This window comes from Orcinus orca, chromosome 1, assembly GCF_937001465.1.
Source record: "Orcinus orca chromosome 1, mOrcOrc1.1, whole genome shotgun sequence".
NCBI lineage: Eukaryota > Metazoa > Chordata > Mammalia > Artiodactyla > Delphinidae > Orcinus > Orcinus orca.
The window spans coordinates 102,621,101-102,636,826 of NC_064559.1; the positions used below are offsets into that span (position 1 = coordinate 102,621,101).

At 49.1% G+C, this 15,726-nt stretch overlaps 2 long non-coding RNA genes across 11 annotated transcripts in view; one reads left to right on the plus strand and one right to left on the minus strand.

Moving 5' to 3' along the window:
• LOC125964257 (uncharacterized) overlaps window positions 1-15,726 on the plus strand; it is a 161,600-nt gene that overhangs the window by 115,419 nt on the left and 30,455 nt on the right. For 2 of the 9 annotated variants that reach the window (XR_007477106.1, XR_007477105.1), the window contains exon 4: window positions 3,879-3,962. The exons of the other annotated variants lie outside the window; for them this stretch is intronic. This is a non-coding gene — a long non-coding RNA (uncharacterized LOC125964257). The remainder of the gene's footprint in view (window positions 1-3,878; window positions 3,963-15,726) is intronic. 9 annotated transcript variants of the gene reach the window in all.
• Window positions 1-15,726, minus strand: part of LOC117198522 (uncharacterized) — a 67,984-nt gene that overhangs the window by 46,949 nt on the left and 5,309 nt on the right. The window lies entirely within an intron of this gene.

A 15,726-nucleotide genomic window follows, 5' to 3' on the forward strand; every position in this document is an offset into this window, starting at 1 on the left:
GGGGCACGGCAGGGTGTGTGCCATCATCTGGGCAGCTGAGAGACGCCCTCCCTGTTCAAGGGGTCTTGTCCCGGGAGGATGAGGGAGGGGCAGTCCTCCCCTGACTGTCACAATCTCTGCTCGAGTTTCTAATTCAGGCCTTGAAGTCGGAGCTATTTTCATTTTACAGCTTCGAAAGTTTCTATTCGCTAAGGTTACTTAAGTAAAAAGTAGGGAAGAGAGGATTAAACCCAGCCCTGCCAGGCTCCCGGATATGTGTGTGTGTTCTTCTTCTTGCACTCTACTACCTTCTAGGGAATTTCTTTGTTTGGAGAAGCTGGGAGGACGACGCCTGCCCAGCGGGGGCCTCTGGGACGCTGCTCCATCTTCTGTTCTCCATGGTCAGTGGAAGTCTTCACACGAGGAGTATTTACTCTGAATAATAACCCCGTGTGTGTCTTTGATATGAACGTGTACCCCTGTATAAGCACGTGTGAATGTGTGACTGTTTGAAGGTACTGTCTTTGCCTTCCCAACGGGTCAGTGAGTTTTAAGTTCTGGAAAGACAGGATCCACGCTTTATGCTTCTTCTAGCCACTAGCACGGTCAGAGCACTTGCCATGTTGCAAAGATAAGGACCAGGGTTTGAATCTCACCTCCACCATGTGCAAGGTGTTGTTACACTGAACACGTAAGGAGCTTCACTTCACCTTGCCACTACCTCTCATAGGAAGAGCAAGACCTGCTTCCATATTGTGGTATCTGTGTGTGTGAGTGCTTGGCACACACCATGCCCTTTCCATGCTTCCTCAGCTTATCAGCCTCCTCCTGGGAGTAGGGTCTGCCTCCAAAAACATGGCCGGCGGTGTACCTTGATAGGCAAATGTCACTGTGGGCCAGAGCTGCCCAGGACTGCCTCAACAGCAGGAATCATCATGGGCAGGCGTTACAAAGGGAAGTTTGTGGAAGAAAAGGGCAACCACACAATGTGGCGAAAAGGCCCTGGACAAAATACCATTTCCGCCTGTGAACACCCCTCGGATGCTTTGGTCTACACAACTGTTCCTTGTCCTGGCCCCAAGATGTGCCCTGCCCCTCACACCTTGTTCTTACTAAAGGTGTGGAACCCATGTCGTCAGGTTGGAGGTAATAAGTGAAGGGTCTTGCTGCTCTGTCAGGAAGTGGAGAATAATAATAAAAGCAAGAGCTAACATTCATCCAACATTTACTATGTGTTACATCCTACTTACTATTTATTTACATTGTCTCAATGAAGACCCCTCCCCGTCAACCCCAGGTTGCAGGTATTATTCTGCCCACTATACACATGAGTAAAGTGAGGCCTAGGGAAGTATTGGATTCAGTCCATCATAGACATGCATCTGACATCCAAACCCACTATGACGGGATAAAGGAAAATTCCGCAAGATGGTCCACACATAACCCCGTGTGCACACAATCCTAGTGTGATAATTAGTGGAGGAGAAAATTAAGTGAAGCCCAGAGAGGCAAAATTCAACCTTGTCTTAATCAGCTGAGGGAGGGAGGGTGAGGAAATAGAGAATAAGAAACCAAATGAGAGTTCTGGGGCAAGGTCATGTATGTGAGGCAGGAGAGGAGCTACTTTGAGCCTGTGCGGACTGAGGTATCTGAGGATGGGGAATTGGCTCAAAGAGCTCATCATTTTCAGGGAGTCCACTTAAGGTGTCTACAGCTTTTCAATTCATTTTGTATGTCATCGTTGAGTTCTGTTGAATGCAACGCTCTGTTGGAAATATTTAGGACACATAGGTCTGGAAACTGGACGCGCCCCCCAGCTTTCTGTGGTGTCAAATGGTGAAGGTGGCTGCACAGGCTATGTGCTCTCTCCACCACGGACAGGGGCTGAGACGTTGAAGACTGGCCTCCTGGGAACAACTAGCACTCGCAGCATTGGCTGCTGCTCTACGCAGTCCTGGAACGCACTGCTGCTTACTTACACACATCCCGATGTCTTTCCACTCTGAACCTCCCTTCTCCCGGTGTTCTTCCTGGAAAGACATTTTCTGGGAGCAATGTGGTGGATGTCATTATGACACAGATGGCCAAGTTCTCCTTCCTCCCCTCAACAGCCCTCAGTGTTCTCTCTCTGTCTCCTCTGAATTCTGAGGGCAGGAATGACATATCAGTGGCTTCCAAGTCGTCCATGAATTACACGTCTTCCGGTCAAACTGTGTTTTGTTGTCTTGACGGTCTGAGCTTGCTTTCCTTACGGGGATTAAACCAAAAGGACTGGAGGCTTGTGTGTGCGTTTGTGCTTCCACGGCATCCATCACATTCTAAACAAAGGGAGGGGCAGGTACTTACGAAGGATGCGATGATGCATTGCTGCTTGGGATGGATCGATTGGTGATGGGTAAATAGGTAGATGGATGGAGCGTCGCTGAAGGGCATGAACAGAGGTGGTGGAGGACGAAGACACCAGCCAACCATGGAAGCAATGCTAAACTAAAACTTTTGTCTTTAGTGTATTCTGAATTCTACATGCTCTGTGATCTATGTTGGGGGTAATTCACACATTTAGTTTATGTTTTGTTCCTTTCTGATTCCTTTGGGTACTTCTGTGGATTTTCAGTGATTCCCGTGTAGTCCAGAAATGTGAAATGGGAGACAGGTACAGGAAAAGAGATGCAGAGACCTTAATTTGGGGACTCTTAGTGAGAGAAGGATTCGGTGGAAAGGTATGGGTGTAGTGGACGTAATAGAAAGAAGAAGTTTGGTTTACCTGTGGGACTGAGGTTACCACTGGTTACTCAGGTTACCCTGATACTGCAAGGATTTAGGGAATGGAAAGTAAGAGGGCAGTGAGAGAAAAATAGCCCAGGAGAAACCCCAAGCTAGAGAATCAATGGGTGCTATGCCTTTAAAAAATATTGACAGAGGATATGTGTGTGTGATAGATGTATGATTATTACATAGACTGTCTCCTACTTACACATTTTGGTAGCTTGAACAAAATCTCGTCTTTTCTTTTTACCAGTGGGAGAGTTTTTGAGGCCCGGTCATCAATTCATCTTGACCCACATGCCCTTAGGATATTCTCTGAATTTCCATTTATTTGCCTCTGCTCTACTATTTAGCTCATGGCTGGGTTTCCCTTACTCTTTTTGTGCCTCCGTTTTCGAGACGGGCATCATCTCCCTTGGGTCCAAAGGCTGTTCTCATTTTGCAAGTATGGGGGGATGTGTCTCCATGTGGCTGAAGTGCCCATCTCTCCTCCTCACCCTGACAGGACCATGGAAAATGTTCTTCAGCTCAGAAGGGCATCTCCCCATGCCTTCTGCTCAACCTGCACCCACATGCCCAGCCCTCCTAGGGCTCTTATTTAGGCAGCAGGATACAAAATCTGCAGGAGTTAACAACTGTAAGATGACGAAATAATCAAACCGACACATTCATGGCAGCGGAATTGTGTTTAATTGTTTGAAAAACTGGAGCAGAGACGAAGTGTGCTAGGAAAGGGTGGTCGGGCATGCTGCTTATATTTCCAAGCAGCCAAAAGGGCGAAGTATACAAGTCAGCAACGAAGATTAGAAGGTTTAGAACCGGATCCTTTGCTAAATGGAAATTGCAGCTTCTAATTCATAAGAAATGTTGATCCAGGAAGCTGCCATCTTAGTGTTGCCTTTTCCACAAGTGTGGCTCTTTCCAGAAGCTGGGGGTGAGATGGGCTGACAGCTAGCTGGCTGAGAGAGGGGAGTGGGCTTCATGTTCTCTGTTCTGCAGGGAGCTTGGCCTCTGGCCCATGCCTGGGGTTTACTTCTGCTTGGACTTCTGGCACTGCTGAGGGGCTGGGCACGTTGGGACAGAGGGCTCCTTGGCCTTGGGCGGAGGTTGGCAAGGCTGCTTGCTGTGCTTAGGTGGAGTTTAGCAGTGTTTTGGTGGGGGGAAACAGTACTTTACTGGGGGGCAGCATTGCCGCGGAGGGGGACAGTACTGCTGAGGTGGGGGACAGCAATACTTTGGTGCAGGGCAGCAATACTTTGGTGGGGTGCAGCATGGCTGGGATGGAGGGCAGCAATCCTTTGGTAGCGGGCAGCACAGCTTCTGCTTTGGATGATACATTCTGGTCTGGATGTGCACTGCAATGGAAAAGACACTGAAGTGAGGAACTCTAGAACCTTAGAGACACTCAACCCAGGAGAACCACTTGCCTCGTTCAAACCTGTGCCGTTTCAACCTTTGCCTGGTGGCTTCACCGATTAAACGTGTGTGTGTGTGTCTGCAATGATGTGAGTCAGTATAAATTGCAGCTACAGTTTGTAAGCCATAGCAAGGTTTTAATTGAGACAAATAAAGAAATATAGAAGGAAGGAAGGAAAGAAGAAAGAGAGGAAAAAAGGGTGAAAGGAGAAGAGTAATGGAGAGGGGTAGAAAAAACAAAAATATAAAAAATGAGAGAGAGACAGACAGACAGAGACAGGAGAGAGAAGGAAAGAATAAGAAGAAAGGTCAGGGGCAATGAGGACAAATGTATTATCCTTCCACAGCAGATACTGTGGAATTTAGAACATGATTTTCTTGGATGTGAGTCCTGTCTCCAAAATTAACCAGCTGTGTGACTTTGAGCAAGGTACTTAACTTCTCTGTACTCTTCTTAAAGTTGTTGTAAGGATTAATGAGCATATGAAACTCCACACAAACACATGTAAATACACAGGTAAATATGAGTGTAAAGATATATGTGTGTGTGTGCTCGCGTGGTCACACACACGAGAACCAAAACACATACACACACACGAGAACCAAAACACGTTGAGTACTCTTGTAAAGATTTTGACCTTTTATATAAATATCAAACAATTGTAATGGAGCTTGTTAACCACTCTGTAAGAGAATTCATAGAAAAGACTCATCTAGAGACAAAACGACCGTTTAGATCGATACTAAATTCTAGGGGAGAATGCACATCTTAGAGAGGGAAGTCCTGGATCCCCAGGCACTGAGCACACGGGGGTGGAACAATGGTCCCCGACTCCCAGAGCAGGACATGGCCGCTTTACCACCTCCTCATGTCCTTGCTGCTCTGAGCTCCCTGGGCCTCTGCCCCCTGCTCCCTGAGGAGCTCTCCTCCCTCGCTGCACTGGCCTTTCCCTTCAGGGCAGCCCTGCCCTAGAGTTGGTGCTACCCTCTCCTAATCAGCTCCGCTCATCTCCTGGCCACGACAACAGTGCCACCACACACGCCAGCAGGACCCTCAAGACAGGACTCTGGTCACACCCTGGACCCCCATCTCAGCCCCCACCCCACACACTTCAGATGTTGACTTGTAGCCCAAGAGAGGTGGGTCCCCAATGATACGGACGAGAGAGGTGCCCACACAAGGCCTTTCTTTCTGACCAGCCAGCCAGTGCGCAAGCCCCAGCTGCCCACAGAGTTTTGGACCAGGTAGAACCAAGCTCCCAAGAGCTGCGTTCCTTTGCCCGACATACCTGATTTCACCAGTGGCTGGAACGTGGAGAAGCTGAGGCTTTTGAGATGCTCTAAGACTGCACACCTTTTATACGTCTCAAATCCCTCTTGCAAGCCATGAGGTGGCCTACGATTGGGGTGTGCTAGGCCCCAGTCACAATAGGATGTATCTGCCCTTCCTCAAACTTGAGGTTTTACTCATCTCCTGGGCTGGTAAACTCACTCTCGGTTTGACGGTGCTTGAGGATGACAGTGCCTTCACGCGAGCCCTGGCCCCATTTCGCCATCACGTTACGAGTCGTGGCTTCCTTGTGTTTCCAAACCCACTCGTGATGTTTTCCCCTAGAAGCTTGACTTCTGGGATGGTGCTAAGCAAGCATGCAGGACACTGCTGGGTGTCGGAGCGGTGAGGGTAGTGTTCCAGGATATTCCGGTTGGTGCGGGAAGGTGTGGGCCGATCAGCGTGCACAGCGAGCCTTGTTGTAAGAGAAACAACTACTGAGGGGTGAGTGGCTCTTGGGGAGACACAGTAAACTCAGCAAAGTTGGGACCTTGACTTAACCTAGACTCAGAGCCACATTCAGCCTGATCTGGAAACAAACCTGGGCAACCCACTTTGATTTTTCACCTGCTGTAATATAAACAACAAATGGGGCTGCAGCTCTCTGTGCTGCCTCTTGGTCAGCAAAACATTAGTCTTCATTCACAGAAACTGGGCGGTTACTGTTGAGAGTACGTATCTCACTTACAGGTGTAAAAGTCACGCAGACTGCAGGCTTCTCAGGGAAATGATTATCATAAGGTGGAGAGGCTGGGGAGCTAAGAAACTTTGACCTGGCATGGGCTGCTGGACGAGTCACCCATTCTGGCTCCTGGAATCTGAAATCCCTGTGCTTAAGGGCTGATGCATCCTTCCCGTTCCACTTAGAGATTCCAGAACAAAGAAGGATGCCACAGGGCAGGGACCAGGATGAAAATGTTGAAACAACATCCATCAAAGGATGTAACATACATTAAATAATTCCCCAATTAGTGTTCCGACTGGGGCTCTGATCTTCACCAGCTGGGTGACTTTGGGCACTTTACTTCTTTGCGCACCAGTTTCCTCATCTGCTACACAGGATAACCGCATACTGCATGTCAGTTGAAAGGCTTATTTTGGACAACATATGTAAGCATGTGCACACTGTTGGGCACAAAATAAGGGCTCAACGATGGTTGGGTGCTCCGTGGAGTCGGGCTCTGAAAGCTGGGGCAAAGCCCACTCTTAGAAGTAGGGAGGAGGTCGTTGCCACATTTGAAGGCAAGTAGCGGTACTTTCCGCCACTGTCCTAAGACCTTGACTGACACAAATGGAAATGGGCAAGCCAGTCCTGAGGATGGCACGTTTCATTCTCAGACCTGGAACTTAGCCACAGCTCAGCTGCAAGCACTACAGTAACCCTACATCTTGGGAATTCACACTGCAGCATGAGAAGACAGCCTTGGATATCGATGGTGCCTCCTCTGGGACTCACCGTAAGGGCAGGCTATGCATGGGCTCGGCCCCGAAGGACACCCAGAGGATCCCAGGCCTTCCCGGGAGAAGAACCCCTTCCGCCTGTTGTCACTCTGACAGAAGCAACCCTGATAGGCTTGGAGAGAGATTTCAGCTCAGGTCCCTAGTAGCAGAGAGGAAAGGCCACGTGGGGCATGTGTTCTGGGATAAGTAATACTTCATCAAGACGTAGTGAGCTCACACAACACACCAGGCCCTGGGGACGGTGGCCAGCCAGGAGGGCCAGAGCCTCCCTGTTCCCTAAACCGTTTCACATCCTCTTCTCCGCCTACTGCTTCCAACTCTGTAGATACTTTTCAATGGTTTGCCTTGGATGAGCTGAAGAACTCAAACCCACTTGTCGCCGTAGCAATGCCTGCGTTACTAGAGAAAATGTGAACGTCTGAAGATCCATGAGTTTGGGTGTTACATCCAGTCCATCTTTTCTGGCCTAAGCCCTCACTACCCAGAACAGATTTTGTTGGGTGTGGAGTCTGCTATCTCAAGCATGCGTTATGTAGTATTGCATCTACCAACAGAGAACATAGGAACATGTCCTCTAGGAGCCACAGGTACAACTAAACGCTTATCCTTGGAATGGTATTGTTCCCTGACATTCATTGGCATCACTCTTTGTCTTCCTCCAAACCTCTGACTCTCATATACAAACACACAGACACACACAGACACAGAAACACACACACACACACACACAAACACACACATACAGAAGGCAGAAGGGACAATTGGGACCAAGGAGGTCACAGCAGAACCTGGCCACAGGCTCAGCCCACTGTATCTACTGTGCCAGGCATCTGTGAATGAACACCAGGCTGGGGCCCGTGCACACATATGCAGGGGAAGGCCGAGCTGAACCTCTGGGGCCGGTCGCATCAACAGACAGGGTTCCGGACAAAGGACTCCTGGTGGCTGGAGCTAGAGCCTCTCTGCTGAAATCCATCGCCAGCTGGGCATCCCCTGGGGCACGGCAGGGTGTGTGCCATCATCTGGGCAGCTGAGAGACGCCCTCCCTGTTCAAGGGGTCTTGTCCCGGGAGGATGAGGGAGGGGCAGTCCTCCCCTGACTGTCACAATCTCTGCTCGAGTTTCTAATTCAGGCCTTGAAGTCGGAGCTATTTTCATTTTACAGCTTCGAAAGTTTCTATTCGCTAAGGTTACTTAAGTAAAAAGTAGGGAAGAGAGGATTAAACCCAGCCCTGCCAGGCTCCCGGATATGTGTGTGTGTTCTTCTTCTTGCACTATACTACCTTCTAGGGAATTTCTTTGTTTGGAGAAGCTGGGAGGACGACGCCTGCCCAGCGGGGGCCTCTGGGACGCTGCTCCATCTTCTGTTCTCCATGGTCAGTGGAAGTCTTCACACGAGGAGTATTTACTCTGAATAATAACCCCGTGTGTGTCTTTGATATGAACGTGTACCCCTGTATAAGCACGTGTGAATGTGTGACTGTTTGAAGGTACTGTCTTTGCCTTCCCAACGGGTCAGTGAGTTTTAAGTTCTGGAAAGACAGGATCCACGCTTTATGCTTCTTCTAGCCACTAGCACGGTCAGAGCACTTGCCATGTTGCAAAGATAAGGACCAGGGTTTGAATCTCACCTCCACCATGTGCAAGGTGTTGTTACACTGAACACGTAAGGAGCTTCACTTCACCTTGCCACTACCTCTCATAGGAAGAGCAAGACCTGCTTCCATATTGTGGTATCTGTGTGTGTGAGTGCTTGGCACACACCATGCCCTTTCCATGCTTCCTCAGCTTATCAGCCTCCTCCTGGGAGTAGGGTCTGCCTCCAAAAGACATGGCCGGCGGTGTACCTTGATAGGCAAATGTCACTGTGGGCCAGAGCTGCCCAGGACTGCCTCAACAGCAGGAATCATCATGGGCAGGTGTTACAAAGGGAAGTTTGTGGAAGAAAAGGGCAACCACACAATGTGGCGAATAGGCCCTGGACAAAGTACCATTTCCCCCTGTGAACACCCCTCGGATGCTTTGGTCTACACAACTCTTCCTTGTCCTGGCCCCAAGATGTGCCCTGCCCCTCACACCTTGTTCTGACTAACGGTGTGGAACCCATGTCGTCAGGTTGGAGGTAATAAGTGGAGGGTCTTGCTGCTCTGTCAGGAAGTGGAGAATAATAATAAAAGCAAGAGCTAACATTCATCCAACATTTACTATGTGTTACATCCTACTTACTATTTATTTACATTGTCTCATTGAAGACCCCTCCCCGTCAACCCCAGGTTGCAGGTATTATTCTGCCCACTATACACATGAGTAAAGTGAGGCCTAGGGAAGTATTGGATTCAGTCCATCATAGGCATGCATCTGGCATCCAAACCCACTATGACAGGATAAAGGAAAATTCCACAAGATGGTCCACACATAACCCCGTGTGCACACAATCCTAGTATGATAATTAGTGGAGGAGAAAATTAAGTGAAGCCCAGAGAGGCAAAATTCAACCTTGTCTTAATCAGCTGAAGGGGGAGGATGAGGAAATAGAGAATAAGAACCCAAATAGAATTCTGGGGCAACTTCATGTATATGAGGCAAGAGAGGAGGTTTTGGAGCCTGTGCTGAATGAGGTATCTGAGGGTGGGGAATTGGCTCAAAGAGCTCATCATTTTCAGGGAGTCCACTTAAGGTGTCTACAGCTTTTCAATTCATTTTGTGTGTCATCGTTGAGTTCTGTTGAATGCAACGCTCTGTTGGAAATATTTAGGACACATAGGTCTGGAAACTGGACGCGCCCCCCAGCATTCCGTGGTGTAAAATGGTGCAGGTGGCTGCAGAGGCTATGTGCTCTCTCCACCACGGACAGGGGCTGAGACGTTGAAGACTGGCCTCCTGGGAACAACTAGCTCTCGCAGCATTGGCTGCTGCTCTACGCAGTCCTGGAACGCACTCCTGCTTACTTACACATATCCTGCTGTCCTTCCACTCTGAACCTCACTTCTCCCGGTGTTCTACCTGGAAAGACATTTTCTGGGAGCCCTGTGGTGGATGTCATTATGACACAGATGGCCAAGTTCTCCTTCCTCCCCTCAACAGCCCTCAGTGTTCTCTCTCTGTCTCCTCTGAATTCTGAGGGCAGGAATGACATATCTGTGGCTTCCAAGTCGTCCATGAATTAGACGTCTTCCGGTCAAACTGATTTTTGTTGTCTTGATGATCTGAGCTTGCTTTCCTTACGGGGATTAAACCAAGAATACTGGAGCCTTGTATGTGAGTTTTTGCTTCCACAACATCCCACACATTCTAAACGAAGGGAGGGGCAGGTACTTACGAAGGATGCGATGATGCATTGCTGCTTGGGATGGATGGATTGGTGATGGGTAAATAGGTAGATGGATGGAGCCTCGCTGAAGGGCATGAACAGAGGTGGTGGAGGATGAAGAGACCAGCCAACCATGGAAGCAATGCTAAACTAAAACTAAACCTTTTGTCTTTAGCGTATTCTGAATCCTACATGCTCTGTGATCTATGTTGGGGATAATTCACACATTTAGTTTATGTTTTGTTCCTTTCTCATTCCTTTGGGTACTTCTGTGGATTTTCAGTGATTCCCTTGTAGCCCAGAAACATGAAATGGGAGGCGGGTATAGGAACAGAGATGCAAAGACCTCAATTTGGGGAGTTTTAGTGAGAGAAGGATTCGGTGGAAAGGTATGGGTGTAGTGGACGTAATAGAAAGAAGAACTTTGGCTTACCTGTGGGCCTGAGGTTACCACCGGTTACTCAGGTTACCCTGATACCGCAAGGATTTAGGGAATGGAAAGTAAGAGGGCAGTGAGAGAAAAATAGCACAGGAGAAACCCCAAGCTAGAGAATCAATGGGTGCTATGACTTTAAAATCTCTTGACAGTGGGGCTTCCCTGGTGGCGCAGTGGTTGAGAGTCCGCCTGCCGATGCAGGGGACGCGGGTTCGTGCCCCGGTCCGGGAAGATCGCACATGCCGCGGAACGGCTGGGCCCGTGAGCCATGGCCACTGAGCCTGCGCGTCCAGAGCCTGTGCTCCGCAACGGGAAAGGCCACATCAGTGACAGGCCCGCGTACAGAAAAAAAAAAACAAAAAAAATATTGACAGCGGATATGTGTGTGTGATGGTTGTACGATTTTTACATACACTGTCTCCTACTATCACATTTTGGTAGCTTGAACAAAATCACATTTTCTTTTACCAGTAGTAGAGATTTTCAGGCCCGGTCCTCAATTCATTTTCACCCACATGCCCCTAGAGTATTCTCTGAATTTCCCTTTATTTGCCTATGCTCTACTCTTTAGCTCCTGGCTGAGTTTCCCTTACTCTTTTTGGGCCTCCATTTTCGAGACGGGAATCATCTCCCCACTGTCCAAAGGCTGTTCTCATTTTGCAATTATGGGGGGATGTGTCTCCATGCGGCTGAAGTGCCCATCTCTCCTCCTCACCCTGGCAGGACCAAGGAAAATGTCCTTCAGCTCAGAAGTGCACCTCCCCATGCCTTTTGCTCAGCCTGCACCCACATGCCCAGCCCTCAAGGGCTCATATTTAGGCAGCAGGATACAAAATCTGCAGGAGTTAACAACTGTAAGATGATGAAATAATCAAACCGACACATTCATGGCAGCGAAATTGTGTTTAATTGTTTGAAAAACTGGAGCAGAGACCAAGTGTGCTAGGAAAAGATGGTCGGGCATGTTGCTTAAGTTTCCAACAAGCCAAAACGGCGAAGTATACAAGTCTGCAAAGAAGATTAGAAGGTTTAGAACCGGATCCTTTGCTAAATGGAAATTGCAGCTGCTAATTCATAAGAAATGTTGATCCAGGAAGCTGCCATCTTGGTGCTGCCTTTTCCACAATTGTGGCTGCTTCCAGAAGCCGGGGGTGAGCGGTGCTGACAGCTAGCTGGCTGAGAGAGGGGAGATGGCTTCATGTTCTCTGTTCTGCAGGGAGCTTGGCCTCTGGCCCATGCCTGGGGTTTACTTCTGCTTGGACTTGTGGCACTGCTGAGGGTCTGGGCACTTTGGGATAGAGGGCTCCTTGCCCTTGGGTGGAGGTTGGCAAGGCTGCTTGCTGTGCTGAGGTGGAGTTAGCAGTGTTTTGGTGGGGGGAAACAGTACTTTACTGGGGGGCAGCATTGCCGCGGAGGGGGACAGTACTGCTGAGTTGGGGGACAGGAATACTTTGGTGAGGGGCAGCAATAATTTGGTGGGGTGCAGCATGGCTGGGATGGAGGGCAGCAATACTTTGGTAGCGGGCAGCACAGCTTCTGCTTTGGATGATACATTCTGGTCTGGATGTGCACTGCAACGGAAAAGACACTGAACTGAGGAACTCTTGAACCTTAGAGACACTCAACCCAGGAGAACCACTTGCCTCATTCAAACCTGTGCCGTTTCAACCTTTGCCTGGTGGCTTCACCCATTAAATGTGTGTGTGTGTGTGTCTGCAGTGATGTGAGTCACTATAAATTGTAGCTACAGTTTGTAAGCCATAGCAAGGTTTTAACTGAGACAAATAAAGAAATATAGAAGGAAGGAAGGAAAGAAGAAAGAGAGGAAAAAAGGGTGAAAGGAGAAGAGTAATGGAGAGGGGTAGAAAAAACAAAAATATAAAAAATGAGAGAGAGACAGACAGACAGAGACAGGAGAGAGAAGGAAAGAATAAGAAGAAAGGTCAGGGGCAATGAGGACAAATGTATTATCCTTCCACAGCAGATACTGTGGAATTTAGAACATGATTTTCTTGGATGTGAGTCCTGTCTCCAAAATTAACCAGCTGTGTGACTTTGAGCAAGGTACTTAACTTCTCTGTACTCTTCTTAAAGTTGTTGTAAGGATTAATGAGCATATGAAACTCCACACAAACACATGTAAATACACAGGTAAATATGAGTGTAAAGATATATGTGTGTGTGTGCTCGCGTGGTCACACACACACACATACACACACACGAGAACCAAAACACGTTGAGTACTCTTGTAAAGATTTTGACCTTTTATATAAATATCAAACAATTGTAATGGAGCATGCTAACCACTCTGTAAGAGAATTCATAGAAAAGACTCATCTAGAGACAAAACGACCGTTTAGATCGATACTAAATTGTAGAGGAGAATGCACATCTTAGAGAGGGAAGTCCTGGATCCCCAGGCACTGAGCACACGGGGGTGGAACAATGGTCCCCGACTCCCAGAGCAGGACATGGCCGCTTTACCACCTCCTCATGTCCTTGCTGCTCTGAGCTCCCTGGGCCTCTGCCCCCTGCTCCCTGAGGAGCTCTCCTCCCTCGCTGCACTGGCCTTTCCCTTCAGGGCAGCCCTGCCCTAGAGTTGGTGCTACCCTCTCCTAATCAGCTCCGCTCATCTCCTGGCCACGACAACAGCGCCACCACACACGCCAGCAGGACCCTCAAGACAGGACTCTGGTCACACCCTGGACCCCCATCTCAGCCCCCACCCCACACACTTCAGATGTTGACTTGTAGCCCAAGAGAGGTGGGTCCCCAATGATACGGACGAGAGAGGTGCCCACACAAGTCCTTTCTTTCTGACCAGCCAGCCAGTGCGCAAGCCCCAGCTGCCCGCAGAGTTTTGGACCAGGTAGAACCAAGCTCCCAAGAGCTGCGTTCCTTTGCCCGACATACCTGATTTCACCAGTGGCTGGAACGTGGAGATGCTGAGGCTTTTGAGATGCTCTAAGACTGCACACCTTTTATACGTCTCAAATCCCTCTTGCAAGCCATGAGGTAGCCTACGATTGGGGTGTGCTAGGCCCCAGTCACAATAGGATGTATCTGCCCTTCCTCAAACTTGAGGTTTTACTCATCTCCTGGGCTGGTAAACTCACTCTCGGTTTGACGGTGCTTGAGGATGACAGTGCCTTCACGCGAGCCCTGGCCCCATTTCGCCATCACGTTACGAGCCGTGGCTTCCTCGTGTTTCCAAACCCACTCGTGATGTTTTCCCCTTGAAGCTTGACTTCTGGGATGGTGCTAAGCAAGCATGCAGGACACTGCTGGGTGTGGGAGAAGTGAGGGTAGTGTTCCAGGGTATTCCGGGTGGTGGGGGAAGGTGTGGGAGGATCAGCGTGCACAGCGATCCTTGTTGTAAGAGAAACAACTACAGAGGGGTGAGTGGCTGTTTGGGAGACACAGTAAACTCAGCAAAGTTGGGACCTTGACTTAACCTAGACTCAGAGCCACATTCAGCCTGATCTGGAAACAAACCTGGGCAACCCACTTTGATTTTTCACCTGCTGTAATATAAACAACAAATGGGGCTGCAGCTCTCTGTGCTGCCTCTTGGTCAGCAAAACATTAGTCTTCATTCACAGAAACTGGGCGGTTACTGTTGAGAGTACGTATCTCACTTACAGGTGTATAAGTCACGCAGACTGCAGGCTTCTCAGGAAATGATTATCATAAGGTGGAAAGGCTGGGGAGCTAAGAAACTTTGACCTGGCAGGGGCTGCTGGACGAGTCACCCGTTCTGGCTCCTGGAATCTGAAATACCAGGGCTTAAGGGCTGATGCGTCCTTCCCGTTCCACTTAGAGATTCCAGAACAAAGAGGGATGCCACAGGGCAGGGACCAGGATGAAAATGTTGAAACAACATCCATCAACGGATGAAACATACATTAAATAATTCCCCAATTAGTGTTCCGACTGGGGCTCTGATCTTCACCAGCTGGGTGACTTTGGGCACTTTACTTCTTTGCGCACCAGTTTCCTCATCTGCTACACAGGATAACCGCATACTGCATGTCAGTTGAAAGGCTTATTTTGGACAACATGTGTAAGCATGTGCACACTGTTGGGCACAAAATAAGGGCTCAGTGATGGTTGGGTGCTCCGTGTAGTTGGACTCTGAAAGCTGGGGCAAAGCCCACTCTTAGAAGTAGGGAGGCGGTCGTTGCCACATTTGAAGGCAAGTAGCGGCACTTGCCACCGGTGTCCTAAGACATTGACTGACAGAAATGGAAATGGGCAATCCAGTCCTGAGGACGGCACATTTCATTCTCAGACCTGGAATTTAGCCACAGCTCAGCTGCAAGCACTACAGTAACCCTAGATCTTGGGAATTCACACTGCAGCATGAGAAGACAGCCTTGGGAATCAATGGTGCCTCCGCTGGCACTCACCGTAAGGGCAGGCTATGCATGGGCTCGGCCCCGAAGGAAACCAACAGGATCCCAGGCCTTCCCGGGAGAAGAACCCCTTCCGTCTATTGTCACTCTGACAGAAGCAACCCTGATAGGCTTGGAGAGAGATTTCACCTCAGGTCCCTAGTAGCAGAGAGGAAAGGCCATGTGGGGCATGTGTTCTGGGATAACTAATAATTCATCAAGACGTAGTGAGCTCACACAACGCACCAGGCCCTGGGGACGGTGGCCAGCAAGGAGGGCCAGAGCCTCCCTGGTCCCTAAACCGTTTCACATCCTCTTCTCCGCCTACTGCTTCCAACTCTGTAGATACTTTTCAATGGTTTGCCTTGGATTAGCTGAAGAACTCAAACCCACTTGTGGCCGTAGCAATGCCTGCGTTACTAGAGAAAATGTGAACGTCTAAAGGTCCATGAGTTTGGGTGTTACATCCAGTCCATCGTTTCTGGACTAAGCCCTCACTACCCAGAACAGATTTTGCTGGGTGTGGAATCTGCTATCTCAAGCATGCATTATGTAGTATTGCATCTACCAACAGAGGACATAGGAACATGTCCTCTAGGAGCCAGAGGTACAAATAAACGCTTTTCCTTGGGATG